This window comes from Eumetopias jubatus, unplaced genomic scaffold, assembly GCF_037043125.1.
Source record: "Eumetopias jubatus isolate StellerSeaLion01/CBP00866 unplaced genomic scaffold, mEumJub1_p1.0 scaffold_12, whole genome shotgun sequence".
In the NCBI taxonomy this organism is placed as follows: Eukaryota; Metazoa; Chordata; class Mammalia; order Carnivora; family Otariidae; genus Eumetopias; species Eumetopias jubatus.
In genome coordinates this window covers 106,760,740-106,777,885 of record NW_028274818.1, presented here as the reverse complement: position 1 = coordinate 106,777,885, position 17,146 = coordinate 106,760,740, and positions in this window count along the sequence as shown.

Below are 17,146 nucleotides of genomic sequence, written 5' to 3'. Positions count from 1 at the left end.
GGTCTCCCACCCAGCCCCGGCCTCCTGGGGCTGCTTGGAAGAAAGGGGGAGAAAGGACAGCCCTAGGTGCAGGGACCTGGGGGCCTGTGCACCCAACCTGGGTCTTGGAAGCTGGAAAAACCTGCGGCTGGCTGCAGCCCAGAAGCAGGGCCGGCAGGACAGGTGCCAGGCAGGGATACAGGGGAGGACTGGATTGGGAAGACACGCTACGTCAGGCTGGAGAACTGAGGGTTTTTATCCAGCAGACAAATTTAAGTCCAGTTTGGGGAGCCTGAGAGTGGGATGGCATGGGCAAGGTAGGGGCGGGGAGAATGGGAAGATGTTCAGGTGCTGGGTGAGCAGGACTCAGGCTGGTTGCCTGGCTGGGTCGTGGTGATGTTCCCTGGAATGGGTCACATGAGCAGAGCAGGTGTTGGACTGGATGGCACAGTGGGACATGGTTGGGATCCCAGAGGCTGTTTCACACGTGTATCTGGAGGCCCTGGGGAGGTCGGCGGGTAGGGGAGACAGGGAGCAGGGGTGCTGTGGGTGGGGAGGATGGGTTAATTTCCTCCATCCTTCCCATGCTCCCTTTGGTGGTTTTGGGCATCAGGTAGATTCCTGTTGCCTCTTTCCTTAACTTTCTTCCAGAGAAGTCTGAAACGGGCTTTAAACTCGTCTCTTGGATTCTTTTTCTCTCCCTACATTCAAATGTCTAATGTTGCTCTTGGACAGTATTTGGGACCCATTCAGTTCTTGGCAGTCTCCCACAGACTGCTCTTTGAGACCATGTATGTTCTTTCCTTGTGAGTGGGGAGCTCACAGCCACCCTGTAAACCTGGGGCGCCGGGGGGAGGGGGCTCAGCGGGTGAAACGTCTGACTCTTGGTTTCAGCTCAGGTCATGATCTCAGGGCCGTGATGTTGAATCCCGTGTCAGGCTCCGTGCTGGGTGTGGAGCCTGCTTAAGATTCTTTCTCTCCCTCTCCTTCCGTCCCTCCCCACCCTCGCTAAGCAGCTTTACTAGTCATACAGGTCTCTCTCCCACGTCTGGGGCCTTGGCTGAGACAGCTGGGACAGCTCCATGGGGCCTCCCACCCCCAGCCAAATAGCCAGGATGGTTCCCATGGTGGAGGCAAGGGTCCAAGAGAACCAAAGTCACAGAAAACCCCTTGAGGTCTAAGCTCAGACCTCAGACCTGGCACACCACCGTTCCACCACAGTCTCCTGCCAAGTGACAAGGCCAGCCCAGATTCTAGAGGAGGGCTAATAGGCTCCACTCTTGATGAAAGACGATGCCAAGTCACATGGCAGGGGGTGTGGATTCAGGAGAATCAGGGCCATTTTCGCATCACTCTACCACCTGCCCGCTTGGCCAGACATCCCGGGACAGATCCCAGCCTCTAAATCCTCAGTGGTCTCGGTCCTGCCAGCTCAGTTCTGGTTAGCCATCTCTGCAGTTCCTCCAGGTGGCATGCTTCTCCCTCTTTCTTAACTAGTCACCCATTACCTAGTCTCCTGACTCTACTCCATGCAGGGGACAGCAACGCTCTGCACCTGCCTAGGCTGATTAGTCTCCCGTCTGCTGGGGAAAGCACCCTGATTTTCATTTGAGAAATTATCCCTCCCCCACTCACAGGCCCTGAGCAGTGCTGATTGGACAAGGATGGTCTCGTGACTCTGGCTGGGTGGCTCAGAGTCCAGTTAAGACCCAAGTTTGCACTGTTTGGAAAGGGAGGCTCCCTCTCTTCTGGATAAATCATTGGATGTATAGAGGGTGGAACCCTGGATGGGGCTGCGAGGACCACTGTGTGGAGGACACTTGCCTGGGTATAAAGCCAATACAGGGAAGAAGAGGAGAGAAGACCACTCCATACATCTCTTTGTTCTGGATCCAACCATGCCTGAGGCAGACTTCTGGACTTGTTGGTCTCTGAGCCAATACATTTCGCCTCCATTTGTAAACTTTTAAAATTTATTTTAGTTTTTTGGGTTAGGCTGGTTTGAATGGGTTTCTGTCGCTTGCAACACTAAGAGCATTGGCTAAGAACACCCATCCACAGATGGTTATGGATGTTCAGTCTTTTCACATCCTCAATGAGCGCTCTTCATAATTGCATTGGCCAACATTTTTGACTGCCTACTATGTGCCAGGCACCATACCGAGTACAAATATCTTGTGGGTCAGCCTCTCTGAGTTTGGTTTTCTAGGGTTCTACATCATGGTGATTCTATACCCGAGTCGGTACAAAGCCCTATATGTGAGCCCATATGTGCACCATGTCCCCCCAGCAACTCCTCACCAAGTGACAAGCTGTGAATGGAAACATTTATGCCCCAGGAATTTACTTATTTCTCAATAATACTACCCAAATAACATAGCCTAATTACATGCCGCCTTTCCTAATCACACATGTTTACTAGGTAGTGTGCCCAACATTTTACGTATTTCGGCTCATTTCATGTTCACAGTAACCCTCTAAGATGGGTTTTTGTCCTCTCATTTTTACAAATAAAAAGTGAAACTCAGGAAGGTTTGTGACTTTCTGCATCAAAAACTCAGCCCCCCTGTCTACATGAAAGCCCATCCTCTGTGCGGAAATGTCTTCTTTGTTTTGCTCAACACAATTTTACAAATGTACACGTATGTATTTCTAATCTCGACCTGCTATCTCCCTGACAGGAAGCCACGGGGCATGCTTGTTGTTCTTATCTTAACTGACCTTTATTGAAGCAGCACCGGGCACTGCTTGCCCTCCCTTGGCAAATTCTCACACACCCAGACTCGGGCTACCAGGTGTCGAGGTGCACCAATAACCCTGTCATCAGCTTGATTTCCCACTGGCCCGGCTGCTTCTAGCCTTTGCACGCAGCGAGCACTCAATCATTGCCCATTAAATCAAACCGCAATCACATCCAGATACAGGGCTCCCAAACTGCTCAGGAAAATGGCGGCCTTCCTCCTGTAAGATGGTTTGGCTGCGTGTATCTGAAGCTCTAAGACAAGGGGTGCAAAGGAAAAGTCCACAGAGGCCGAGCAAGCAAGGCAAACACAAGAAGTGGGCAGGTGCAAGAAAGCAACACAAGACAAGGGACGGAGGGTAGTTGACTTGGAGGGACAGGAGAGAGCATGGGGCGCTGGGGAGCAGATGCCCTGTCTGCAGGGGGAACCAGCCCGTGGACGTCCTTGTGGGGAGGCATGCCATGTGATGCCGGATCTTCAGGCTTTCTCAAAGGAAGCTAGAAATCCGGATTTTTTATTTACAATGTCCTGGTGAAATGTTGGCAGCCAGTGCAAAACTGTAAGGAAGAGTATCAATTATGAGCCAAAGAAAACATGTGAGCCAGATAGAGCCCAGCTGTGAGTGCACAACCCCTGAAATAGAGCATCCGCACCAGTTGGCACATTCACACTGCCCTGGGGTATAGTGGGGGTACCTCATAACAAAGGACTTGATTCGTTTTTCAGTTTTAACAAGGGAACTGTGTTTGAGGCTAGTTGGCAGTTCCAGTTTCTGGATGAAAAGATGCTGATTACCTTGTTTTGAAGATGCCCTTTGTTTGAGGAAATTCACCCGGTGGGCCCTTCTTTCACAGGAAGGCGAGATCCGCACAGTATTCTGCGGGGGCGGGGGGGGGGGGGCCGTGAGCTACCACGAAATCAAATGCTGGTTCCACAGACCAAGAGGTCAAGGATCTGTTTAGTTGTGCAAATTAGCTACCTCTTTACCTTGACAGTGTCTTTAAAGGAAAGGGAAAGTGTTTTCTCTAAAGAGAGTTTGACTGGATTCTTAACGTCACCAGCATTGAATAAACACAGTGATTGTGTGTTCTTAGACAATGTAGGGACAGTGTGGGGGTTTCCACAGAAGGAAATGGATGCCTGGCTTGTTGTGCATCCATGGGCAGGAAGGACTGTAGGATGCAGAAGGGGAGAGCCCACTGGGGTGGAGCTGGGGACCCCCCAGTAGCAAGAAGTGAGCTGGGTCCTGTCTCCCCCACTGGGTGCTGGGTGGACACCCTGGGGGGCGGGCCTTAGTTGCATTGGCAGAAGGAGGGGATTGGTTCAGGGATACAAACAGGGTGGGCAGAAATGGCGGAACCGGGCCAAGGTTCAGGCGGCCACCACAACATGTGGCACATGGCCCCATCCCTAAAGAATCCCCCAGAAGCTCTTTGAGGAGGGAGAACCCAAGGGAAAGATCAGAACTCCCACCAGTTCGAGCCAGAGCAATCTTAGAAGCATTGTGATTTGAGCAGTTAAAAACCCCCATGGCGTCATCATATCCCCCAGTCTGGTGAAATGGGTGGTGATATCCGTACCTAGGAAATTCACCCCACAGAAACAGTCAGGAATGCAAATAGACATCGAGGCACCCAGTTGTCCGTTCGTATGTGGAGTCGATCTGAAGGAACAAGGATGTCCAAAAACAAAGGATTTGTGAAAGTATACACAACAGTCATATGTTGGAATGAAACAGCAATTAAAATGTGGAAGAGGTGTTAAGTCATGGGAGAATGCTTATGATATAATAAGTGAAAAAGAAAAATACAAAATTGGATGTAACAAGACGACCTTGGCTGAAAAGAGTTTTTTGAAGCCTGGATAAGGAGAGGAGGAGAAGGAGCTGGCCGGGGTAACCCACTTGGTCTGGCTTGTCCATGTCTGCTGCACAGCCACTCAGAACTGAGTACTGTGGACACTTGGATGGGGGGGTGCCCTAATGCTAACTTCCATTTGATCGCTTTTGCGGGAGATGGGTTTTCTCCTGTTGGAAATATAAATCGTACCATCAGTCATCCTCGAAAAGGTGAATCTTGGGGCCTGAAATGAATTAGAGCAAGCTTTAGACTGGGCTGAAGATGACCATTCTTTCTGGCTTGACTTCTGAGGCCAGAAGATGCCTGGAATGTTTTTACAGGAGCCAGAGAGCCTGCCCTTGACCCATGGAGTGTGGTGGGCTGCTCGCTTGGTTGTCTGTGCAGACCCCACCCAATGCCCCTCCTCCCAATAAACCCAATGGGCCCTTGGCGGCCATTTTCCACAGTATGTCTTTGCCCACTTGGCCAATGTATTGGACTTTGAGTGGACTCCTGGCCTAAGCTGAGCCAATTAGAACCCATCCCAAGAAGATCTGAAATAAATATCTAGAGATTTCAGGCTCTTTACAGCTGCTCTCTGGAACAGAAGAGATGTAAACTTTCCAGGTGAGCTAGAGGAGCCTATACCAGTCTGCAGAGAAAGAAGAGCAAGGTGCATGTACTCAATCTGTTTTGCCATTTTTAAGTGTTCTCGGCCATTTAATCCAATCCATGAGAAATTATCCTCAGATTGTCAAGGGTTTTTAAACAATCATTAATTTATTTTTAAAAAGATTTCATTTATTTATTTGAGAGAGAGAGCATGAGCCAGGGGAGGGCAGAGAAGCAGACTCCCCACTGAGCAGGGAGCCCGACGTGGGACTCGATCTCAGGACTCCAGGATCATGACCTGAGCTGAAGGCAGACACTTAACTGACTGAGCCACCCAGGTGCCCAGCAATCATTAATTTAATCCTCACTGGTGAAGGAATCCACAGAAAGTTCTTGTCTCCAGATAATTTCATATTATTCAAAAGTATACGCATGCCAGTGTGCATGTGTTGAGTTATAGGTGTATGTATACGTATATACACACACATAGAAAATAATTCATCATTCTTCTGAAGACATCATGGACTCAGATACATAATATGCAGAAATAAATCTCAGGCATAACCTCATTTGCATTCAGAGATTTGCATTTTCACAGCAAACTTGCGTGCAAAAAGAGAAATGAGAAGAGAAAATGAAGTACAATTTTATATCATTACATTACGTAGCAAACTGAAATGTGTGCACAAGGTTTTGATGATGCTTACTTAAGGCTGAAACTATCTCATAAGCTCTACAGAAGAGTCAAAAGAAATTATAAATCTCTTAGGTGTTATTGTCAGTATCAGCCAAGGTGCTATAATTTTTTACCAAAAAAAAAAAAAAGTTCACAAAGCTGACTCTATACCAAAAAAGGCACACACACTATATCCCAAATGGAAGGAGAGATGAACATAGGACGGCTTTTTCAAAGTATTTGGATAACTTTGTATTGCCCTGACAGGAGGCTGTTTTATCTGTCTGTGGCTAGAAATGAAAAGTGGTTGTGTGCTTGCTCTGAATCTTTTTCACTTACAAAAAGCAAAAACAAACAAACCGAAAAGGAATAGGTGATAGGACCCCAGGCCCATTGCTGAAATATACAGGTGTATGCAGTATGTAAATATTTAACAATCGGCAGCATCGTACTATACAAATCAATTTGTTTTGCAACGCCTTCCAATGAGTGGGCCAAATCGGAAGCAGCCAGGATGTCCAAAAATAGGGGATCAGTGAAAAAATTATGCTTGCCAATGGGTGACCCAAAATATTAAGACCGGTCTTGGATTTTTACTTACCAGTTGGTAGAAGTACTTGAAATACATAATACTTATAGAAAACACACTACTTAGTTACCAAAAATGATCTAAACTTCCCAGAAATAAATGAGAATATTTGTACCTGCATCAAGAGCCATTTCTGACGTGCTCGAGAAAGTCACCCCAAAACCTTGGTTAGCCTTTCTTTATACTAAGTACGAACTGATATCTCTGAAAGAGGCTGTGTAAATGGACACCAATTAATACAATGCTGATTTGGGAGATTAACTGCTGAGCCACAAGGGATCACTGGTATAGGAGATATTTTTAATTTTGTCAGTTTTTTTCTCAGGTGTAGTGGAAAACTCCGTCCTGGGAAACAATCAGGCCCATTGATTGTCTCCTGGATGCAGAGCTTCTGCCCTAATGAAGGGCTGGCTGCTGAGCTCTTGTCTTATTCTGGGTCTCCCGGTTTCCACCACTGAAGAATTCTTATCTTCACATTCTTCTCAACTGTTATCCCTTCTTCCTTCTTGGGATCACTTTCACTCTTCTCAAGTACATGTCTTACTTTAGAACTTTAAAAAAATTTTTTTTTAATTTATTAATTTAAGTAATCTCCACATCCAGTGTGGGGCTCGAGATCAAGGGTCGCATGGCCTTCCGACTGATCCAGCCAGGCGCCCGTAGTTAGAACTTTTTGTAGTGAGAGCCTGTTGGTGGTAGTAAATTCTTTGTTTTTTGTATCTAAAAATGTCTTTTTAAAAAAGATTTATTTATTCATTTGAGAGAGAAAGAAAGAGCATGAGTGGGGGAAGGGGCAGAGGGAGAGAATCTCAAGCAGAAACCCCATCCAGCATGGAGCCCAACTAGGGGCTCAATCCTGTGACCCATGAGATCATGACCTGAGCTGAAATCAAGTGGGCTGCTCAACTGTGCCACCGAGGTGCCCCTGAAAATGTCTTTTTATCACCCATATTCTTGAAAGATGGCTTTAGGGGGGCCTGGTTAGCTCAGTCAGTTAAGTGTCTGCCTTCAGCTCAGGTCATGATCCTGGAGTCCTAGGATCGAGTCCCGTGTTGGGCTCCTTGTTCAACGGGAAGTCTGCTTCTCCTCCCTCTGCCTGCCACTCACCCTGCTTGTGCTCTCTTGCACTCTCTCTCTCAAATGAATAAATAAAATCTTAAAAAAAAAAGAAAGATGGTTTTAGTGGGTACGTGGTTCTAGGTTGACAGTTACATTTTCTCATCGGTTTGAAGATACCATTCTACCACTTGCTGACTTCCATTATTGGTCTTGAGAAGTTAGCTGTCAGTATAATGACGATTTTATTGTGAAAGGCAGGTGTATTCATTTCCCAGGGCTGCTGTAAACAAATTAACACAAACTGGGTGATTTAAAATAACAGAAACGTGTTCTCTCACAGTTTGGAAGACCAGAAGTCTAAAATCAAGGTGTTGGCAGGGTCAGTTCCTTTTGGAAGCTCTGAGGAAGAATCTGTTTCATGTGTCTCTCCCACCTTCTGGTGGTTATCATCACTCCTTGGCACCCATTGGTTTATAGACTCACCACTCCATCCTCCACCATCATATAATGTTTTCCATGTGTGTCTGTGTCTTCAGATGGTGCTATGTGTGTGTGTGTATCTGCATCTGTTTTCTCTTATAAGGACACCAGTCATTGGATTAGGACCCATCCTAATCCCATATGATCTCATCTTAACTAATTACATTTGCAAAGATCCTATTTCCAAATAAGTTCACATTCTCAGTTTCTCAGGTGGATGTGAATTTGTGAGGGATGAGGGAACACTATTCGACCCAGCACAGTGGGTTCTATGTATTTTCTCTGTGGTTAATTTCAAAATTTTCCCTTCCTCTTGACATTCTTCTGTGTCTAGAAGAGATTTTCTTTTCTTTTCTTTTCAAGATTTTTTATTTATTTGACAGAGAGAGAAAAAGAACACAAGCAGGGGGAGCAGAGGGAGAGGGAGAAGCAGACTCCCCAGTGAGCAGGGAGCCCAATGTGGGGCTCTGGGATCATGAACTGAGCTGAAGGCAGTCGCTTAACCAACTGAGCCATCCAGACTCCCCAGTAATGAAAAATTTTTTTAAGACTTTATTTATTTGCGAGAGAGAGAGAGAGAGAGCACAAGCAGGGGGAGTGGCAGGCAGAAGGAGGAGCAAGGTCTCTGCTGAGCAAGGAGCCCAATGTGGGACTTGATCCCGGGACCCCAGAATCATGACCTGAGCCGAAGGTGGATGCTTAATGGACTGAGCCACCCAGGCACCCCGAGATTTTCTTTCCTTTATCTCACTTGGGATTCACTGGTATTCCTGAATCCAAGAATTCAGATATTTCATCTGTTTTGGGACGTTCTCAGTAATTATCTTTCTGAATATTGCTTCTCTCTCATTCTTTCCATTTTTTCTTCCTTCTGAAATGCCAATCAGACATTTTGTTTCTTACTCTATTTGCTGTCTCTTTCATATTTTCCATCTATTTGCCCCATAAATTCTGTTTAATTTCTTCGTATCTAACTTCTAGTTCATTAATTCTCTCTTTAGCTATGTTTAATCTGTTTTATTTACCTACTGAATTTCTAATATCAATTATTATCGTTTTTATTTATAAAAGTTCTATTCGGGGGGGGGGGTGCCAGGTTGGCTCAGTCCATAAAGCATGTGACTCTTGATCTCGGGGTTGTGAGTTCAAGTCCCACATTGTGTGTAGATGGCTTAAAAATAAAATCTTTTTTTAACAAAGTTCTATTTGGTTCTTTTTCAACTATGCCGGATCATTTTTTATAGTCTTTTGGTTCCCATTCATATTTTTTCTCCTTTTATCTACATAAACATGTTAAACACATTTTTTTATTATGTGTCTGCTAATTCTAATAACTAAAGTTTCTGCAAGTCCAATATTGCAGTGTCTCATTTCTACTGTTTCTATCTCACAGTGGCTTTCTCCTTGTGTGTGGTTTTTTGCTTTTTGTTTGTTTTTGCAACATTGTATTGAGAACTCTTATTCTTGGAAAATTGCCTGTGGGAATTCTTTAAAGTCTGGACTTAAAGTGCATTTCTGGGGTGCCTGGGTGGCTCAGTCAGTTAAGTGTCTGCCTTCAGCTCAGGTCATAATCCTGGTGTCCTGGAATCTAGCCCCGTGTTGGGCTCCCTGCTCAGCGAGGAATCTGCTTCTTCCTCTGCCCCTCCTCCAGCTCATACTCTCTCTCTCGCTCTCTCTCTCAAATAAAATCTTTAAAAAAATAAAATGCATTTCTCTTGGTGGTTCTGTTTTGTTTTGTTTGCCACACAGGTACTATGAATTTCAGCCTCAAACTCATAGGTGGGTAGGGTTGTGTTAAGAATTCTCAAGGGAGGGGCGCCTGGGTGGCTCAGTTGTTAAGCATCTTCCTTCAGCTCAGGTCATGATCTCAGGGTCCTGGGATCCAGCCTGCATGGGACTCTGGGCTCACTGGGGAGTCTGCTTTCAGGATTCTCTCTCTCCCTCTCCCTCTGCCCCTCCTCCCCCCCCAAATAAATAAATCTTAAAAAAAAAATTCTCAGGGAGACTTTTTTTTTTTTTTTGCTCCCTTCACCCAGACCCAAGGCTAAATAAAAGAAGCCCTTCACCCTCTTTGATTTCTACTCTGATGTACCTACTGAGCATCCCTCCTCTTGAGGGGCCCACTTTATATGCAGGTCTCCAATCCTAATCCTCTGCCATATTGTACATGCTTTTTCTCCTGTGTCCTTCTGAGTCCCGAACCATCAACACAAGCCTCCAGGGCTGATTCTAGATCCAGGCCTTCTTTTCTTCTCTGGATTCTTGCTCCTTTGTCATTCTGGCTTTTGACAATATTTTACCTTTCTTCCAGCTCAGCCATGCTGTGTAGGTCTCTCCCCATATCCTGGCCTCCCCATCAGGGTAGATGGAGCAGCCCAGGGTTCCCAAAAACATGTTTCCCAAGAGACAGGACAGGGAAACTGCCAGTCCGCTTGAAGGCCAGGCCCCGAGTCAGAACAGCATCCCTTCTGTTTCATTCTATGGGTTAACGTGAGTCATAGGTGCACCCCAGAACCAGGCAGAAGAGGCCTCACAAGCACACGCCTACCAGGTGGTGTGGTTATTGAGGGTTACCACACATGGTCACGCTCCCCAGTACCTTGTCGGTGCTGAGGCTCTGCCCAGCCCAGCCCTGGACTCCATCTGCTGAAATCCCTCCGCCACACCTGCCAGTCGGTCCCCCTTCCCTCCCACCTACAGAGCCTGCAGAGGTCTCCAGCCACATCCCCCAGACTTATAACCACTTGGCACTCTTCGTGAGGGAGAAAGGTGAATAACTCGCCTTGCCACCGCCCCCCCTCAGGTTTTGCTACATCAAAGAGCCACAAAGCAAAAATGGCTAGTACCCCAATTACAGACTCCAGTGGTAGAGCTGTCCCAGGCCTTCCACCGAGATCTTCCTGCTAGGATAACTAGGGACAGGCTGTCCTAGGAGCAGCTTCTTCTTCCTCGCTCCTCTCCTACAGGGAGCCCCCTCAGGGGCTCACAGGATTCTCTGGAGCTGGGATCCCATTGCTTCCTGCCAGTCTTCCCAAACAAGTCCGTATTTGTGGAACACCCAGTTCAGGACGTGGTTTAGATTCCCCCCAACCCCACCCCACAGTTGGCAAGACTCTGTAACTCTGGCCCTTCCCTGGGAATTGGGGGGTTGTCATGCAGGGGCCCCCACCCAACACCGCATCTTCTCTGAACTTTTGCCGTGGAGCAGACAAGGTCTCCATTAACTAGTATTATCTCTAAGTTGTGGACTTACAGGTGATTATTTTTTTCCCCTGTTACTTTTACCTTTTTCTATTTGCACATTTCCGATAATAAGCATGCATTCCTTTCTATTATAGAAGGGGTATAATAAAAGCTTAAGTTCCATGGAACAGTGGTGTTCAGAAAGAATTAATGATGAGAAAGAATGATTATACTGTTTTAAACTATTACAAGCAAGATGCAATTTTACATTATCTATGTGGTATATATAGTAAAACAAACAAACAAACAAACAAACAAACAGGACAAATTGTCCCCTGGCAGTCTGTTTACCATGGAAGGAGTGAAGCTGAAGCTCTGGGGCCCTCACTTACCCAGGCTGCTACCAAGACCCTGGCAGGGGGGCTTCTAACACTGAATTCACAGGGTCATATGCTTTTGCAAATTTTGCAAAAGTGAAATATTTGAACTTGCTGTCTCTACTCTACCTCTCTTTCCCTCACATTCTAAGTGTTCCTGGAGGCACCACGGGCACTTTGGGGTCTGGCAAGGGGACGCTGCATTGCGTATATGTTTGCTTGAAGTTCAGTGGGGCATATGTAGGGGACCCACAATCCTCTCCATGTAGTTATATGGCTGCTAGCTGTCCGTGCGGGTGAATGCTTCCAGAAACACCTGTACCAACTCCCTTGGTGTAGGGGCAAGGTCATGAACCAAACATGTCAGGGCTGGTCCTGAGAGGAGCACGTGTTGCCTGGTGTGGAGAGGCCTTTGCATGGCCTTCCAGCTCCAAGAAGTGCTAGATCTTGGGGGAGGGTGGGGAGCGCGGCATGGCCCCAGGCTCTGAAGTATCAGGGTAGCCCTGGGAGCTAGAAATGGTTGAGGCCTCCGCCCAAATACCTCCAATCTATGTGTCTGGATTCCAGGATTTTTTTCAAGCAAGGCCCTACCCTTGACATCACAGACTCGTCTTGGTTGGGCAAGTTCACTAAGTGCCTTTCAAGTTCAGCCCCTGGTCTATGATGGTTTGGGCTTGAGCCCTGACTCCCCCTCCTCCCACCGCAGGGCGCTGGGGGGCTTCCCTGCACACAGCCATTGTATCCGTTGGCATTCTAGCCTGCCTTTCAAGGGGCTGTTAAACTTGTTCTCACTTCTTCATTGTCTTTCTATAGATGTTGAGTATCAGTGGCTTGTAGCGGCGGCCCCCCCAATCCCATCATCCTCCTTGTGCCGACTATTTTCTCCACGAAGTTCACCTGACATTGTACCCACCTGACATTGTACCCACCAGTGTATTCTCTTGCACTGATACACCCTCCGAGTCCACCGCCTATTAAAAAAAACAGTTAAAGTTTTCCTAAATGAATGTCTACCTTCTGTTAGGGGCTGTCTGTGATCCACGCACCAATGGGGTAGCCACTGCCAGCCAGCTCCAAAACCACATCTAATCACCTGCATTCTTGTGACCCCTCCCTGTTCCAACTGTCACAGGATGGGTTCTCCAGAAGCAGCCACTGCCCAGACAGTTGGAGGGAATCTATACAGGGAATCTATACTTGTGGAAGGAAGAGGGAGAAGCAGGGCTGGGCGTGGAGAAGGCAAATGGTTACACAGGCCCAGCAAACTTCTGGCCACCCGGTGGGAGTTCTGTTGGCCACCCGGTGGGGGTTCTGTTTCTGGCCACCCGGTGGGAGTTCTGTTTCTGGCCACCCGGTGGGAGTTCTGGACTAAGTGCGGTCTGCTAGAACGTCCGAGGTGAACTGGCCAAGCCTTTACGATCACTGGAAGCAGATATGGGTTGCCCCATGGTAGTGGTGACCTTGGGTGAGGTGGCACCCTGTAGGTGAGGCCAGCCCTGAAGATGCTGATGGGTGGATCTTGACCACACTTCCTACAGCTGGGCAGCAAGCCCTTTCTTGAAAGGGGATCTGGGGTGCGGGGTGGGGGTGGGGGGCGTGCATCTCTGTGAGGGAGAAACAAGTTGTGAGGGTAGAGGGCCAGAAGCTAGTCTGCAAAAAAATCTTTCCAGCCAGTGAAAGTGTAAAAGCGTAAGTGGAGGAGTGAGTTCTCCACAACGCCCGGTCAAAAATGGAAATTCTCTCCTGCCTGAATAGGCACAATTATCCAGCTTCTACAATTATGGACACATGACTCATTTTTGTTTTTATGGAAGTCCAGGGAAATAGAATGATCACAATTCCTCTGTACCCCTGGGTGAGGCATGAGCCCTGGTGGAACTCAAACATCTTGTGTCTTTGGATGAAGTTGCATGTTTTATGCATCACTCCTGTATTGGTTATCTGTGGCTGGGTAACAAATTACCCCAAAACTTAGTATCTTAAAACAGCAAATATTCGTTATCTCACAGTTTTGGAAGGCCAGAAATTTGGGATTGACTTAGCTGGCTGCCTCTGGCTCAGGAAGTATCATGAGGTTGGGTAAATAAAAATGTAAAAAAAAAAAAAAAAATTAAATCCCTGGTGCCAAAAGGGAAAGATCCCCCCCCAGAAACACACCTTTTCTTTCAGCATTTCCTTTAAAAAACCTGTAATCTCCAATCTTTTCTGTCTCTTTCAGATGTATATAAATCTTTTTAAAAGCTAAATAAATCTCTTGCCAGTTTTGCATCCTAGTCTCTCTTGGGGGGCTGTGGAGCCATCTCTTTGAAATGCACACACCAAGGTGGATGGCACCTTGTCTCCCTGCCTCTGTGGGAGTTTAGCTTATGTGCCAGGCTCCAAGTTAAAACTTTCTGCTTGTTGGAAAGATGAGACGGGGCGTCTGGGTGGCTCAGTCGGTTAAGATATTGACTCTTGATCTCAGGTCTTTATCTCAGAGTTGTGAGTTCAAGCCCAGCGTGGAGCCCACTTAAAAAAAAAAAAAGATGGCAAGTTTTCTTTTTGATTCTAGACAAAGACAACTCACACGTGTGAAACGGTTTGTATCTGCTTGGCTATACAAAAGGGTGAGGTTTCTTTCTATCTTTGAAATTTCTTTAGCAGACTGCCAATGACTCACGTCAGTTTGGTTTGACACTTATCCAATATTAAAACTGTTTCATTCTTTTTTTACATTTTGAGCAGAGGTTTTACTGGTTGACAGGAGATTTTATTTATTTATTTATCTTAAGATTTTATTTTTCAAGTTATCTCCACACCCAACGTGGGGCTCGAACTCACAACCCCGAGATCAAGAGTTGCATGCTCTACCGACTGAGCCAAACAGGAACCAGGAGATTTTTATTTTTATTTATTTATTTTTAAAGATTTTATTTATTTATTTGACAGACAGAGACATAGCAAGAGAGGGAACACAAGCAGGGGGAGTGAGAGAGGGAGAAGCAGGCTTCCCGCCAAGCAGGGAGCCCGATGCGGGGCTCAATCCCAGGACTCTGGGATCATGACCTGAGCTGAAACCAAGAGTCAGATACTTAACCAACTGGGCCACCAGGCGCCCCTGCCATATTCTATTTATTAGAAGCAAGTCACTAAATCCAGCCCACATTCAAGGAGAGAGGCATTAAGCTCCCCTCTTAAGGGAACCATCAAGTCATTTGTGGACAAATTTCACAACCATGAAATACAGCAAGAAGTGACAACAAGCTGGTTAATTAGCGTCACTAATTCAAAAAGTATCATATAAGTCCTTTCACAGGAAAAGTAGAAATGCCCCGAAATCTTGCAGCTTTTACCTGAAGTAACTTGAGGTTTTCCCAAATGTGACAACAGTCCTAAAAATTTCCATGATATTATCCATGACCATTTGGGAAGATGAAAGAAACATTTCCAAACTATCATTTGAACTATTTTTGATTGACTGATGTATTTTTCAATTAATTATGCTGGAGAAAAGATCATTTTCTATTCTCTCTATAGAAAATATTTTAAAATTATTGTCTGGGTCGGAGCGGGAGAAATGGGTGAAGGGGGTCAAAAGGTACAAATTTCCAATTATAAAATAAATAAGTCCTGGGAATGATATTTAAAGCACAGTGACTATCGTTAACAATACTGTATTGTACTTTTCAAAGTTGCTAAGCGAGTAGATCTTCAAAGTTCTCATCACAAGAAAAAAATTGTAACTCTGTATGGTGACGGATGTTTTGGTTTTTTTTTAAGATTTTTAAAATTATTTATTTGACAAAGAGAGACACAGCGAGAGCAGGAACCCAAGCAGGGGGAGTGGCAGAGGGAGAAGCAGGCTTCCCACGGAGCAGGGAGCCCGATGCGGGGCTCGATCCCAGGACCCTGGGATCATGACCTGAGCTGAAGGCAGACGCTTAACAACTGAGCCACCCAGATGATGGATGTTAACTAGATGTAAATGTCGTGATCATTTCATAACACATACAAATATTGAATCATTATGTTACATACCTGAAACCTATATAATGTTATATGTCAATTATATCTTAATAGAAAATAGAAAAAAATTACAATGTTCTGCACTATTAAGTTTTAATCCCAACACACAGACACACATAAAAATCATTGGCATAAGAAGAGGTGTCCAAAGACTATACACTGAATAAAGGAGGTAAAGGGTATTACAGAATTGTACACGGTTGTTTATTAATAAAAATACTGTGATATTTTCAGGATTTTGTGCTATTTGCCGCATCTGTCAGCAGGGCTGAGTTCATGAGTGAGCGACCAATGCAGTTTCACAGGGACAGACGGACCCCACAATTAAGATTTAATGCTCTGTGGTCACCGTCTTCAAATTCTTAATACTTTCATCTTTGAATTTGTGTTTTGCTGGTGAGGTCCAATGAGACAACGGGACATACAGCAGGGACGTGGAGCCTTGGCTCCTGCATGGTTCCACTCTTGCCGCCTCCTTACCTCCTCCGGCTGGGTTCTAGGCTGTCTGCTCTCCTGTGCCCTGGCGCCCAGTCTCCTCCTCTCTGCTCCTGACAGTGACCACTGCCATGCTCCACCTAGGTAGGGGCCTGGGTGCAGGTATGGGTGGGTCCAGCTGGGTTGGAGTGGGTCTGGTTGAACTCTTGAGCCCTGTGGCCTCTCTGAGCAGGTGGCCATCCCACTGCTTAGTGGGTAACTTGGCGGGGGCAAGCCTGACCGTCCCCTGATCCAGGCACCTCATGTGTCCTGGCATTAAGGTTCCAATACCCTTGAGGGTTGCCCTCTGCCTATGGGTTGAGCATGGAAAGGGGAGCTTCCTGGCTTGACCTCCCTGTCCCAGAAATATCAGCTGGTTAAAAGGGAACCAGCAGCCAGTCATCAGGCCCACGTGCACACTCCACTGGAATCTAGAGCAAACGTGCTTCATGGCACTAGCTCATCCAGTACCCCCATGCCCAAAAGAGTGCTCCCCGGCCTGCCCTGTGTCTGGGGGGAACCCCCTCTTCATCCTTCCCCTCTTCCTGGGTCGTCCTGTGTCCATCTCTAGGACAAGCCCTGAAATATGAATTGTGTTCTTTCAGCGATTAAGCATTGGACTTAAGTGTTCTGGTGTTTGCATTCAAAACTGACATGGCCCAATATAAAGACAATTTGTGAAACTCTTGATCATAGTTTTAAGACTTTTTCTTATTCACAGCATAAAATAGCAAACAGAAAACACCCTGAGACAGACTGCAAAAAGAAAAGAGAAAGCTTGGTATTTTCGCACTTTTGACCAGCACTTTTTGTTCTTGTTTTTGAACTCGGGACCCCACGTTTTCTTTTATTTTCTTTCTTTTTTTTAAAGATTTGTTTTTTTTTATTTGACACAGGGCGGGAGAGTGCAGGCGGGGGGAGCGGCAGGCAGGGGGAGAGGGAGAGGCAGGCTCCCTGCTCAGCGCGGAGCCCGATGTGGGGCTCGATCCCAGGACCCCGGATCATGACCCGAGCCGAAGGTAGACGCTTGACAGTCTGAGCCACCCAGGCGCCCCCCTCCCCACGTTTTCAATCTGCACTGGGTTCCGCAAATTATGCAGCGGATCCAGTTTGTCAGCTTTGTTCTGCTTGTA